The sequence below is a fragment of the Halichoerus grypus genome, chromosome 4, assembly GCF_964656455.1.
Source record: "Halichoerus grypus chromosome 4, mHalGry1.hap1.1, whole genome shotgun sequence".
In the NCBI taxonomy this organism is placed as follows: domain Eukaryota; kingdom Metazoa; phylum Chordata; class Mammalia; order Carnivora; family Phocidae; genus Halichoerus; species Halichoerus grypus.
This window is the reverse complement of record NC_135715.1, coordinates 93,325,391-93,339,595: the sequence shown is the minus strand read 5'-3', so window position 1 is coordinate 93,339,595 and position 14,205 is coordinate 93,325,391.

Below are 14,205 nucleotides of genomic sequence, written 5' to 3'. Positions count from 1 at the left end.
TTATTTCTGTTCTTCTCTGAGATAAGGAGCCTCATGGTCTTTCCCACTACACACAGCTGCTTTCTCATCCAGAGGATTTCTTCAGGGTAATTCCCAGAAATCAAATTGCCGGGCTGAAGGAGTGAATATGCTGATACATGAAGCCTGGCGTTTTTCGAGGCGGATTTTTTTTCTTTTTTCTGTGTTGCCTTTGCAGACACGGGGTTGGTGCCTTCTTCACGAGTTGAGGGTGCGAGTCCACTTCTGCTGACAGTGGCTGGTTCAGTGCTTTTGGTCCGGAAACCTCTGTGAGGGTGAAGAATTAATGTGAAACGAGGTAAAGAGGCTGGAATTAGAAGCTTACTTGGGTGTAGGGCCGCATAAAATTAAAAGCCAACTAAAAACCAGGACTGGTTTGGACGTGCGAGTGTGGCCATGCGGGGTCAGGGGTCTCTTTGGATTTGATCACGGTAACCTCCAAATGTTATGAATCGATAAGCTGAGCCCTGGGATAATTTAATGTGAGGCATTCAAATAGAGTTATGTATTACTAATTCAAACTGATTTTGTGTTGGGGGGGCATGGGTGAGAAACTTCTGAATTACGGAAGGTAGGTATTTCAGTTGCCAATTGTTTGCATTTACATCGGTGCCACTTAACTATTTTAAGCAGTTTGCCTATGTGATGTAAGCTTTCTTCTCCAGCGTTGTTTGCATGATTAATTTACTCAGCAAAAGATCTCTTTGTTTTACAAAGGTGATCCTCAGTCCTGCTCTCACCTGGATTTGTTGTAAATTCATAGGCAATGTGTCCTGGATGAATGATGTGTTTACTGGGGGCAGGAATGGACACTTGTAACACTGTAATCCCAAATTCACTATGGATTGTCTTTTACCCTTTCAGTGATGGGTGCTAAGTAGCCCAACAATCATCGACAAACACTCGCCTCTGCAGGTCATTCAGAGCCAGGCCCTGGGGTTACCCTGCTCACAGTTTGGGGCTCTCGCCTCGAAGGGGCTGTCAGTCCCACCGTGCAGGGGACAGACAGCACAAGATTGTGCACTCCCTTCCCGAAACCATCAGTGGCTTCTCGTTTCTTGGGAAAAATCCACAGGCCTTACCATGCCCTTCAAGGCTCTGGTTGACCGGCCTTGGCTTATCTCTCTGATCTCATCTCACCGCTTGCTGGGCTCCTGCCGCCCTACCAGCTTCTTTCTGTTTCTCAAATCCCCAGACCATTGCTGCCTCGGGGGCAGTCATGGAGTTGTGCGCTGGGCAGACGCCTTCATGGGGAGATTGTGACAGCCTGGGCCCACCCTCGTGCTTCAAGCCACCCGCTCGTCACTCGGCGGCTGTGGGCGGGCCATCTGCTAGGCTCTGGCGTGGGCTAGGCTCTGTGGCCCCTGTTGCCAAGGACTGATTATTCTTCTCTGCGAAGGGCGCTAACACGAAACACTGAGCCACCCTGAAAGAGCCAGAGAGTGAACCTGAGGTCACGGGGCTGAAAGCAATGGAAAGTCAACTAGAAACTAGAAGAAAGAAACATCGCATGTAAGCTGTGGGGTGAAGGTTGGAGGACAGCTGGGTGATCAGGGGAGAAGGCTCTACTATTGGCTGTAACAGAACTCTGAACGAGACCACCGCTGAGGGGGGGCCCACGCTGTGTTTCGGCGTGAGCCAAAGAAGGACCGCCTGGATTTAAACCCCAGCTCTGTCATTTAGCCAGCTGTGTGTCTCCAACCCAATGACTCAGCCTCTCTGAGGCTAGGTTTTCTCATCTGTAAAGTGGGGATAATAACACCTACTTCACAGGACAGAGGGGAGAAAGTAGAGACATAGGGCCTGGCACATTTAGGAGATGATCAATGTCTGAGCACAATCCCCTGCCCTCTGCCCACCCCCGTGAAGCTGCGGCTGGAGAGCAGAATGCCTGGCAGGGGGTGGGCCGCTCTCAGATCCCTGTTAGAGTCAGGCGGCCTGTAACTAAAGGTGAACTGGGCGCCTGGCTGGCTCAGTCAGAGGAACATGTGACTCTTGATCTTGGGGTCGAGTTCGAGCCCCAAGTTGGGTGTAGGGATCACAAAAAATTTTTTAAAAATAAATAAAAAATAAAGGCGAACTTATATAACTAAAATAAATAACCCAGGTGACTGGCACCTGACTCACTTCTCCCTAGGCCTGGTTCTGCTTTATAGATTAAGTGGGCTGGGTGGGTCCGGGGTCTCCAAGTGCAGGTCCAAGTGCAGATCCCTGGGCCTCCACCCAGACTCACCAAATCAGACACCTGGAGGGTGGGCCCTGGAATCCAAATTACTTTAAAGCTCCCCCAGATGATTCCATGTGCAGCCAGGTCTCAGAACTATCAGCCAGGTGCCCCCTGAAAAGCCTTTCCAGCCCTTAGAGTCTGTGTTTCCATCCCCATCAAAAACCCTGTGCTGCATGGGGGTCTCATGTCAGTACGTCTGGGCCAGAGTTCATCTGATTTCGTCAGAGATAGGGAGGTTTCCCTGGTGCTGCTCATGCCACTAAACCAGAGTTCGGGACCACTAAGTTTAGAAATAAATCTTGAGCCCTGTCCGGTACCTTGCTCCGGACATCGTCGGTGAGGGGAGGAGACAAGCTCACCTCGGACACCCGGGATGTTTTCTCGCCACCTTTCAGCTAAATATAGAGTGGAAATATATCTCCGAGGGTGGAGATACATCACAGGTTAAAACCTAGACCAAGCGGGTGCCTGGGTGGCTCAGTTGTTAAGCGTCTGCTTTCAGCTCAGGTCATGATCCCAGGGTCCTGGGATCGAGCCCCACATCGGGCTCCCTGCTCGGCGGGGAGTCTGCTTCTCCCTCTCCCACTCCCCCTGCTTGTGCACTCTCTCTCTCTCTCTGTCAAATATATAATTAAAATTAAAAAAAAAAAAAACAAGAAACAAAACCTAAACCAAGCAACCCTTTCTTCTCATGGAGCAGCAGCTCCCTCCCCAAGAAAAAAAATGAAATTCTGCACAGTTCCTGCTGGTCTTAGATTTTTCTCCTGTAAGAACATAAACATTATTTACCAGCGTTGAGGATCTTTCCAAATTGCCCGAAGCGGCTATAAACTTCCCGGCTTTATCCAGGGAGCCTTTGCGGTGGTGAGTTACTGTTCACGTAATGAATTCCTATTGCAAATCCAGCCTTACCAGATTTCCCCCCACGAAGACAGGTAATTTGTGGAACTCTAAGTGCTTTTACAGAGCAGGGGGGTTAAAGAAAGAGGTTTTACTTTACAGTTTCTAAGTAAGTGGTTAAAAAAAACTCAGCAAAAATGGTTTATGACCATTGGTACAAAAACGGCAGATGTATCAGCAAAAGGGAATGTCATAAATTATATGGGGGAGGGGGTGTGTGTGGGGAGCAGAGTACAAAGACTATCTGGGATTTTTTTTTAATTGCCAAAAAACCAAGAACACATTTCGAAGTAAATAGAGGGCCCAGTTTCCCCTTTCTAGCAAAAAGGTCTTCGAAAGGAGGAGGCAAGAGACCTATTTTCACTGTTGCGTAGAATAATGATGACAAGGGCGTGATAAGAGAGAAGAGCTACCGTGTATGTGGCATGGTGTACGGGTGGGCAGGCTGCCCACAATATAGGGAGGAGGCTCAGGCCAATGGAGACCGAGCACACAGTCAAGATTTGAACCCAGGCCCCTGTACTCTACCACATTGTCCCCGGTCTCAGTGCAAGGAGTGAGTGGAATGATGTCCACGCTACTGCTCAGCTTGGCCGTTCACCTAAGAAAAACACCCGGAAGATGTCTGCCAAAGAGCTGGTTCCAAGTTGTGTTTAAAGAATTATTTCGTAAGTAGCCGGTTTCTAACCATTAAGAAATGTGTGTGTGTGTTGCTGTTGGGTGAACTGAGGGGTGAGTGGGTAAGAACCCGTTTTCTGAGGTAATAATTTAGGCAGCGCCCAGGATTTTGCCGAGGTGTGGGGAAGGGACTTTGTCCCACCCCCAGGTCGTGGTGAGGCCCTGCTGGCCCAGCGCAGGTCCCAGCCACCTGGAGCAGCAAGATGGGTGAGGCCAGTGCTGGGCGACAGGGAGGTGAGGAGGTGACACACTCCTGAACAGCTGGTTTTTCTCCTTTCCTTGTGGCCTTGGTCAGAGCACTGAAATCCACATTTGTGTCGAGGAGAGCACAAATCCAGCCAGCAGATCCTGCGTACTTCCCGTGAGCAAGGGCTCTAATCACGGCTGTCTTGTCCCAGGGTGGCAGTGTGGAAATCTGGATGTAATCATCCGTTCACTTCTTTCCTGCATCCCCCCACCTGAACATGGGGACCTACGGGGATGTGGGGGAGAGGACAGGGACATTAGACCCGGGGTGAGTCTGCCTCCCTGTGGGCACCTCTCAAGTCTGGCTTCTAAGCACACATGGCAAGTGGTGGCCTCTGGCCTCATTTCCTTCTCCCCAGAAGCAAATGGCCCAGCAGAACTGGCGAAGGGGGTAGTTGTAGTTCTTCCAGCGCCTTGGTCCAGTGTTGTGTGGCCCCAGTTTTCCTGTCCTGCCTTCTGTCCTCTGGCCTAGTGCCCTTGTGTGGAGATTCTCGCCTCTGGTTGTGGCATAGAGTTGTGATTTATTTATTTTAAAAGATTTTATTTATTTATTTGACAGCAAGAGAGAGCAGGGGCGAGGAGGAGAGGAAGAAGCAGGCTCCCCACTGAGCAGGGAGCCTGGCGTGGGGCTCGATCCCAGGACCCTGGGATCATGACCTGAGCCGAAGGCAGATGCTTAACCGACTGAGCCACCCAGGCACCCCTAGAGTTGTGGTTTAAAGCCTGGGTTTTAGGCAAGGCAGCCCTGGTCTGGATCCCACCTTTGTTGCTTACCTGCTACAAGATCTTGGGCAAACAGCTTCGTCATTGCACCCATCTTTTCCCTTCCTGTAAAAGGGGGTGTGGATCAAGCCCACCCTGGAGGGCTGCTGAGGGATTGGCCGAGTGCAGGCTTGGCAAGCCCCAGGCCCATGACCATCAGCCGCTCTCCTGTTTAGAAGGTTCTTTTTATTTATCTATTTATTTTTAAGATTTTATTTATTTGACAGAGAGAGACACAGCAAGAGAGGGAACACAAGCAGGGGGAGAGGGAGAAGCAGGCTTCCCGATGAGCCGGGAGCCCGATGCGGGGCTTGATCCCAGGACCCTGGGATCATGAGCTGAGCCGAAGGCAGACGCTTAATGACTGAGCCACCCAGGCGGCCCGGGTGGTTCTTTTTATAGTAGTCTTGTCGTCTTCAGTCTTTATCCGCTGATTCCCTTCGACGGCTTCTGGAGAATGCTGCCCACCAGCTGCAATGCTTCCTCACCAACCCGATCCCTCTCTCTCTCTCTCTCTCTCTCTCTCGGATGAGAAGGAGCTCTTCCAGAAGCTGTATTCTAACCTCTGTCAAGATCAGCGTTCTGTGTGTAGCTTTGGAGAAGGGAATCTGATTGTATTGCCTCTTTGGTGGGAAAAGTTATTTTCTACTTGGTCTGTGCTTAAAGCCAGCCCCATTGTGTGACAGAGGCATTTCCTGCATGGTCCTCAAGGGAGGTGGTGGTGGGGCTAACACACGGATTGTCTGTGAATTCTCAGAGCCTGGACCCCATCTCTAGATGGCATATGAAAGAACAGAGGCATTAGTCAGGGTAGGGACCCAGGGGTTACCCCCTAAGACCGGATTCGAGCTTTTATTTTGTTTCAGTCCCTCATTTGGACACAGCTGGATTCTTCTAAGATAAATAATATCAGGGGCCTGGGTGGCTCAGTCGGTTAAGCGTCTGCCTTTGGCTCAGGTCATGATCCTGGGGTCCTGGGATCGAGCCCTGCATCGGGCTCCGTGCTTGGCGGGGAGTCTGCTTCTCCCTCTCCCTCTGCTGCTCCCCCTGCTTGTGCTCTCTCACTCGCTTTCTCTCTCTCTCTCAAATAAATAAATACAATCTTTAACAAAAAAGATAAATAATATCAGATGCTTACATGGCACAGACCGGGGCCAGGCACCACTGCAGTCGATGCTCACGGTGGGTGGTGATTTGTTCAAGCTCAGGTAGCCGGAAAGCGGCAGAGCCAGAGTGCACGGGTGGTCTGACTCCGGAGCCCAGCCCCGAACCATCTGTGGGTGGCCTCTCATCACCCATGGAGGAGAAAGTAGTATTTATTGAGCACCTACCATGTGCCAAGCATGATGTAGGAATAACTATGATCTCGGATCACCTCCTTCCTCCCAAGGAACGTTGGAGAGGGAGAGAGGGAGAAGGGGTAGCAGGCAAGAAGGTTGCCTTCCTCGGCTGGGTTCTGCCAGGCTGGAGCCGAAAGGACAGGTGGCTGATGAGGCCAGGCTGAGCGGGCTCATCCTGGGAGGAGAGCAGAGGCTGCAAGGCAGGCAGCTTCCGGCTCTCCCCGCCCGGTGCAGCCGCCCCCAGGGAGACAACCCGCACAGACAGCCCAGAACACATCTGCTCATTAGTGGCCACCAGGGCGGCCGGCCCAGCGCCTGTGCCATGGGGCCTCCCTGAACTTGGAAGCCCACAAGCCAGGGCACCTTGGGCCCAGCCCCCAGAGCTCCTTTCCCCGGGCTCGCTGTGCAGGCAAGCAGAGCCCAGGTGTCTGCCAGCTTTGGCTTCAGGGTCATGGCCTCCACATCTAAGCCCCCGTGGGACAACCGGGAGCTCCAGCTCAGCAGCGTGGGTTGTAGAATCCAAAAACCAATTAATTTGGGGCTTGGGGGAAAATCTGTCTGACTGGTGGTTTGGCCAGATCTTCAATCGCTGAAGACAGAAGAGCCAGTCAGGTTGTGTGCCGTGACTACGGTTCAGGGCTGGCTACTGCCAAGTAGGACAGGACCCCCTGCGATGCTTCTTGCCCCACTTAGCCGTGTCGTCCCTCCTGACTGCAGTGGGGGCATATCCAGGGTGAGGGGCTCCTCGGCAGCTGTGTCTCCATCAATTCCTCCAGACCCACTTTCCTTGCATGCCAAGCAACAGCCTCCATTGAGCCCACAGGCAGTTCCAAGGATGCCTTATCACATTCAAGGGCTGAGGTGTCGGTCAGGGTCAGAGCCAAGCCCCTAAGAGCCTTGGGGCCGGGGGTGGGGGGTGTGTGCAGAGGCAGTAGTGAGCTTTCCGCCTGGCCCCCTTACAGATGGAGGGTCTGGTGTACACAGGATCCCTGGGGCTGATTTGGGACCAGGGAGCTGGAGCACCAACTACATTTCCACTCTGATCATTCTAGAACAAGTGCAGGGAGCATGAGTTGGGGGTTCCCCCCAAAGTGTAACCATCTGGGACCTTCCCCGTTCTGTTAGGACTTTTTTCCTTTAGTGGGGTTGGCAGCGTGTGTGAGACAGGTGCCCTCATCAGCCCCTGGGCTGGTGGTCCTGGTTTCCCAGATGACTTCTGTGCAGTTCTCCAGGTCTAGCAGGGGCGTGAGCGCCCCCATGCCGGCTGGCGGGGCACCGGGTGCTCTTGCTACAGCTGGTCAGGGAGCCGAGCTAACTGGAGCCAGAGCTGTGTGCAGATGTCGGGTGGGTCCTGGAGAAAGAGGCAGACAGGCCCCACCTTTGGTTTGCTGGCCCATGTGTACCCACACACATACAACACGCACACTCGCTTCCCTAAGGAACGCTGACCTCGGTCGCAACCAGAGCAAGTGCTGAGGGAAGTTGAGCTAAGGAGTGCCCAGCATGGGAGGGCCCCTGGGAGGAGGAGAGGTGAGTCATGGAAGGTGGGGACGGGGACAGTGGGTTTGCCTCCCAGAGCCATTTCTGCAGATGGAAATTCGAGGGTCTCTGAACCTTCTGGGAAGGGCTTTGTACCTGGAGGTTGCCAACCAGGGATCCCCTTCTCGAAAACTCTGCCGGCCCTTACTCAGAGGCTTCCCTGTTTCCATGGCAGGCGGGCACTCTTCTTGTCATTCCAGGCTTTCTACTCCTGATCGATTCCTCTAACCACATCCCCGATTCCTCTGTGAAACAGTCCTATGTAGCCTTGCCAATCACTTCTCGGGCTTCCCCACCTCTGGGTCTTTGTTTCTCTCAGTGGCCCCCTGCCTTGAATGCGTCCATCTTCTCTCCCTCCCTCCTTTGGGTTTGCCAGAATCCTCTTCATTTTTTGAGCCCAATTCCAGCTCCACCTCCTTCTAGACACAGCTGGCTGCCTACTTCACTTTACTGTGATGACTCTTTGCTCCGAAGCCCTCTCTTCTCCTGAGGTCCCAGTTTCCTTCTCCGCAAACTGGGACGATACCATGGAGCTTTGTTGCGAACGTTATTTGGGATGGCCTTCGTGGAAGTGGCCACCACACTGTAGGTCCTCAATAAATGCTTCTGTGCCAGGCACCAGGATACAGACAGAAGACGAAATCCCCAGGCTCTCGGGGGGACGGAAGGCCAGCGGAGGGGCACCTTACTTCTCCGGAGAGGGGTGGGGTGGCAGGGGAGCCCCACGGCGTGGTTGAGTTTGGAGGAGGAGTGGATCTGCTGGAGAGGAGCAGGGGAGAGGGAGTGAGGGAAGGCAGTGGGGCAGAAGGAGGAGGGTGCAAATGATTGCAGGGCACCGTGTGGGGAGCAGCAGGGAGGAAGGAGGCAGAGGCGGGGAAGTCACTGAAGGTGTTGAGGGACCGCACCCATCCTGACTGTGTGGAGCGGGTTTGGGTGAGGCAGACCAGGAGGCCAGGAGGTGGAGGAGGCTGCTGACCCCAGGGGAGGCTGCAAGTGGGCGGCCCTGACTCAGGCTTAGTCAGAGACCCTGGGCCTGGCCCTGCAGCCTCACGTCACCCTTCCTGGAATAAAAAGTGGAAAATTTGGATTTGCTTTTCGGAGTTGTCTTGAACTTGACCTGGGTAAAGAAGATGGATGGGTCCTTCCTTAGGGTCCCCAGCTTTCATTTCCCTGTGCGTCCCCACTTCCTTGCATTCATGGTTGTAATCACGTTGTGCACGGAACTCCTTGTTTGTCTTTGGCTGGGTGGTTTCTCCTTCCCGGACTTTGCTCTTCTGTTGGGGTTCCCACTATCTCCTCTGCTCCCTCAGCGGAGGAGGTTTCCAGCGGGCAGAGTGTGTGGAGGCTTTGAACACCAGCAACATGGGGGCGGGGAGGGCGGAGGGACTCCTGTCCCTGGGCCCAGAGGGTCTGTTTTGCTCACTCGTGTGCAGGACAGTGCCTGGCAGCTGGTTTGTGGTCAATAAATAATGGCTAAAGGGATGTGTATCGAATGCCGGAATCTCTGTCCCTCCAAGTTCCGGGTGTGTTGTGGGTGTCCAATACCCCCCCCCCATAGTCTGAATGTCCAGGATTTGGGGGCAGGGACAGGAGCCACAAGCAGTGGAGGAGATGATCATCTCAACCCTCATCAGGGTTGAACTGTCCCATGTCTTTGGTGCATTCCAGGAGGTCCTGTGCTGTTGGGAGTGTGGCCAGGTGACCTGGGACTGTGTATGCAGGGAGTGGGGTCGGGTGGGGATGGGGGGCACTGGAGAGGTGTTGCCTCTGTTCCACATCTCTGAAATGTGCTGGCCTCTTTCTGGAAATTGCTCACTTTTCTTATCAGTGGGCTTGGCAGCCGTTGGGGAATTTCTGGAGGCGGGGGGGTCCTGGAAGGAAACCACCAGTGGACTGCCGTTTCCCTAGAAGCCCAAACACAAAGGGTGGTGTGGAGCCGGTGCTGCAGAGGGGCTGTTTTTTCCCTTAAGAACCAGCCAGATCATGTCAGAAGAAGGAAGGCTGTTATCCTTCAATTTCATGTGTTGTTCTGACCAATGGTCTCAATATGTATGGGATTGTAGCAGCTGGGGGTGGGGATGGACAGAGCAGAGATTCTGCATTAATTAGTGGCAGGCCAGTGGGTGTGATCCCCCCAGGTGCAGTGAGGAGGACCCAGATTGCTCTGAAAAGCCACAGGGCAACCCTGGGATTCGGGTGTTATGTCCTCACGTGCCTAGAAGTACTCAGAGAGGTTAAGAGCTTGTGTGAGGTCACACAGCATGTGTTGATGGAGCTGTGATTTGAACCCAGCCAGGTCTCTGGCTCCAAAGCCATGTTAAAGCATCCCCCTCGAAGGGAGGAACAGCAGGCTATCCATCCCCAGTCTTGTTCTAGATCATTCCAGAGATGGGAGCTTACCATTTTCCATTGGAGTTTACCGTTTTCACATCCCAGCCTCCTCGGGGGTGCCTTCTCCTTCGTGTGCTGCTGAGTCCGTGAGAGGTCGGCTTCCCCCACTTGTGAGTGTTGGGGACTTGGATGTGGGGCCCTCCTGGTGGGATTTCAGGCCACCACCCACTCTGCCTTTGGATAGGGCAGTGAGAACCGGGGCCTCCCGGGGAGGAGGGGAGGCCTCTCTACTGGGAACCGGGAAGAGGACCAAAGTCAATAGCGAAAGCTGGAAAGGAATCAGCAGCCACAGGACGCAGGCTCCATCAGTGACAGGCCTGTGTTTGTCCTTGGCTCTGTCAGAGCTGACAGGGCATGTCGTCGCTGGGCCGCACCAGCAGACAAGCCACAGGGCCGTGCTTACCCCGTGCTGAGGACCCTTGCCCTCCCCCCCACTCCCAAGCCTGCCCCAGAAAGCAGACCGAGGTGGCTCTAGCTGCATATAATCCTCCAGAGCCACCGGGCCTGAGGTTTCCCTACAGGCAGAGAAACAACCTTGTTTGCATCCTAGGGAGCCAAAGAGCAGTGGAGAAAGCTGGGGACAGAATCCAGTTCATGGGACAAACGTCCATGGGGTGCCTGCTGAGAGCAGGGTCCCCAGATAGAGGAAATGGCCACTTCACCCCCACTGGGGGGGGGGGCTACTATCAGAGAACAGAAAGCAAGTGTTGGAGAGGATGTGGAGAAATGGAAACTCTTGTGCCCCATTGGTGGGCATGTAAAATGGTATGGCGGTTCCTCAAAAAATTAAAAATAGAACTAGCATATGATCCAGCACTCCCACTCCTGGGTAAGTACCCACAAGCATGGGAAGCAGGGGCTCGAGGAGACATTCGCCTCCCTCCCCCTCCCCCGTGTTCACAGCAGTGTTATTCATAGGAGCCAAAAGTTGGAAGCAGCCCAAGTGTCCACCGACAGATGAATGGATAAGCAAAATGTGGTGCATACACACAATGGCTTATTATTATTCATCCTTAAGAAGGAAGGAAATTCTGACACATGCCACAACATGGTTGAACCTTGAGGACGTTATGCTACGTGAAATGAGCCAGTGGCCACAACAACGAAAATACTGTATGCTGCACTTATAGGAGGTACTCAGAGTGGTCAAAGTCATGGAGACAGAAAGGAGGATGGCGGTTGCCAGCGGCTGGGGGACGGGAGGAGGGGAGTCAGTGTTTAATGAGGGCAGGTTTCAGTTTTGTAGGATGAAAAGAGCTCCGGGGATGGATGGTGGTTGCGCAACAATGTGAGCGTGCTTAATGCCGCGGAACTGCGTGCTTAAACCTGGTCGGGATGGTGAATTTTTAAATTTTTAAATTCTGTGCATTTTACCACAAGTAAAAATGATAATAAAATGCTAACTCAAAGCAAAGTGAGTTACAGGAACCCAAGGGGCTCCTACAGGCCAGATTGGCACCAAGCGCGCTTTGCATCGTATTCTTTAATCCCCCCACCAACCTCCGTGCGACAGCTCTCTCCTTGCAGACAAGGAAACTGAGGCTTAGAGGCATGACAAGTCTTGCCCCAGGCCCCAGCTGGGAGGTAGCAGACCAGGATTTAAACCATCTTTCTGTTCAAGGCAGTAGGTCTGTCATGCTGTAGCACTGGGCGCTCTGGGTTGCTGGGGTCTTAGGATTCCAGTTGGGGGCCCTCACACCCATCAGAGAGCAGAACAGAGGAGCTGTGTGATTGGTTGTGAAAATGCACAGACAGATCAGAGGGGGCTGAGTCATCGAGGAGGCTTCCTAGAGGATGAGGTGAGATTGGATAAGGCTGGAGGTCGTGGCTGATCTGCCACTGTCACCCTGGGCCCCTAAGAGGTGCTCAGTTATTGTACGCTGAGGGAGTGAATGGGAGCAGGTTGGCGGTGGGGGGGGGGGGCTTCCTTAGGAGGAAAGCTGCAGGAAATGACGGGGAAGGAGCTGGGCCTGGAGGGGCAGCCCTCACCCCATCCTCCCCCCTGAGGCTTAGCACTGCCACACACCGTTTCATTGAGTCCCCCAGCTGTCCTCACTGGGGAGATGTTATATGACCTGTGGCGCCGGTGGGGGGGGACAGTCCTTCGGTCCTTCCTCCCCTCTCAGCAAGCACTGCAGCTGGGGGCTTTGACAATGTTGGTGGGTGGGGGCCACTGAGATTTGCCCACCCAGAGATCCCTGGGCTTGGGTAGGGTTGTCAGATTTTGCAAATAAAAATACAGGATGCCCAGTTGAAGTTGCATTTCAGGTCAATAATGAATAATTTGTAGTGTAAGTCTGTCCCCCTTATTGCATCTATACTTGATGTGGCAATGCCTAGTCTTGGGCTTTGTGGCAGCTGGATGGACACTCTGGGTGTCCCAGGTCAGGGGCCTCCTGGCCTCAGGCAGAGCCAGGCCTGCCACAGATGTTGGTCACTGAGTACCAGACCCAGCCTGTCACAGCTCTGCTGAGATGTATGAGGCAGCCTCAGTCGGGCTTCTACCCAGTGTGAGCTGACCAGGCAGAGAGCAGGGTCCCTAACTGGCAGGTGTGAGTAACACCTGCAGTTCTCCTGACACTGCTCTGTGGGCCAGGCAGAGCCTGCAGTGAGAGACTGGCGCTGTCAACATGTTGGGATCTGTGTTCCAGACGGGGCACGCTGTTCTCTGTGTGTGCCTTCCCCATCATCTACCTATATTGCCCAGGTCCTCAGACAGCCCTCCAGCTGCCAAGTTCCCTTTCCTATGTCTACCATCCCATGCCTACCTTACCAGGGCACCCCAGGTCATGAAAAGCATGCCCTTGTCTTTGGGCCTCCCAATCAAACTTTCTCCAGCTATTCCCTCATCCATCCATCCATCCATCCATCCACTCACCCATCCAATCATCTAACCATCCATCCACTCATCCATCCATCCATCTATCCATCCACTCACCCATCCAATCCATCCATCCACTCACCCATCCAATCCATCCATCCAACCATCCATCCAACCATCCATCCATCCATCCACTCACCCATCCAATCCATCCATCCACTCACCCATCCAATCCATCCATCCAACCGTCCATCCATCCACCCAACCATCCATCCATCCATCCATCCACTCACCCATCCAATCCATCCAATCCATCCATCCACTCACCCATCCAATCCATCCATCCAACCATCCATCCATCCATCCACTCACCCATCTAATCCATCCAATCCATCCATCCATCCACTCACCCATCCAATCCATCCATCCAACCATCCATCCATCCATCCATCCAACCATCCATCTATCCATCCACTCACCCACCCATCCATCCATAACAAATATTTGTTGAGGCTTACTATGGGCCACTGTAGCAGGCACTTTGATGTATAACACCTCAGCTGCTAGGAGGGATTAAAAGAATTCTAAAATGTGAGTGGCTGACAATAGCCATCAGCTCTAATTTTTGGTTAACCGTAGGTCCTGATCTCCTATGTTTAAGCATCAGGTGATTTTTAGCCTTGCCCTTTACATATCAGCCATTCCTCTGAGGAAGTTCCTGGAGATGGCTTCAGGCTGTGAGGAAAAGGGGGTAGAAATACAGAGGGGCCAGGAGTCCGGTGGGACCTCAACAGTCAGGAGCTAAGCTGGTTCTGCCAAGGTGTGGTCTCTACCTTATCCAGGTGCCCACTTAGGAGGTGTTAGGGCACAGACCCTAGAGGTCTCAGACAGCTGGCGCCTGGCACAGCTCCTGCCCATTGCAGGTGCTCAGTGTAGACTTGAGTCTGACTGTCAGAGAAAACTGAGGTCAGAAAGGGGAAGTATCTTGTCCGAGGTCACACAGCTTGCAACTGTTGGTGGGAAGGTGGTAGACTGCGCTAAAGAGTATGGATTTTTGTTGTCAGGCACAGCTGATTTGAGGCCTCATCTGCCTATCAACCTCACTGACCTATCTGTAAATAGAAACTCACAGCTCCCTCTTAGGCTATGTGGCCATAAAGGATGCCATGATGACGTTATAAAGTGCTGGGCACAGGACCTGGCGCGCTGCCAGCCTGAACTGCCAGGGGGAGGGTGGACCTTGGTCTCAGCTAAGAGGCTCCCCACAGCCTCACCTGCCCCAA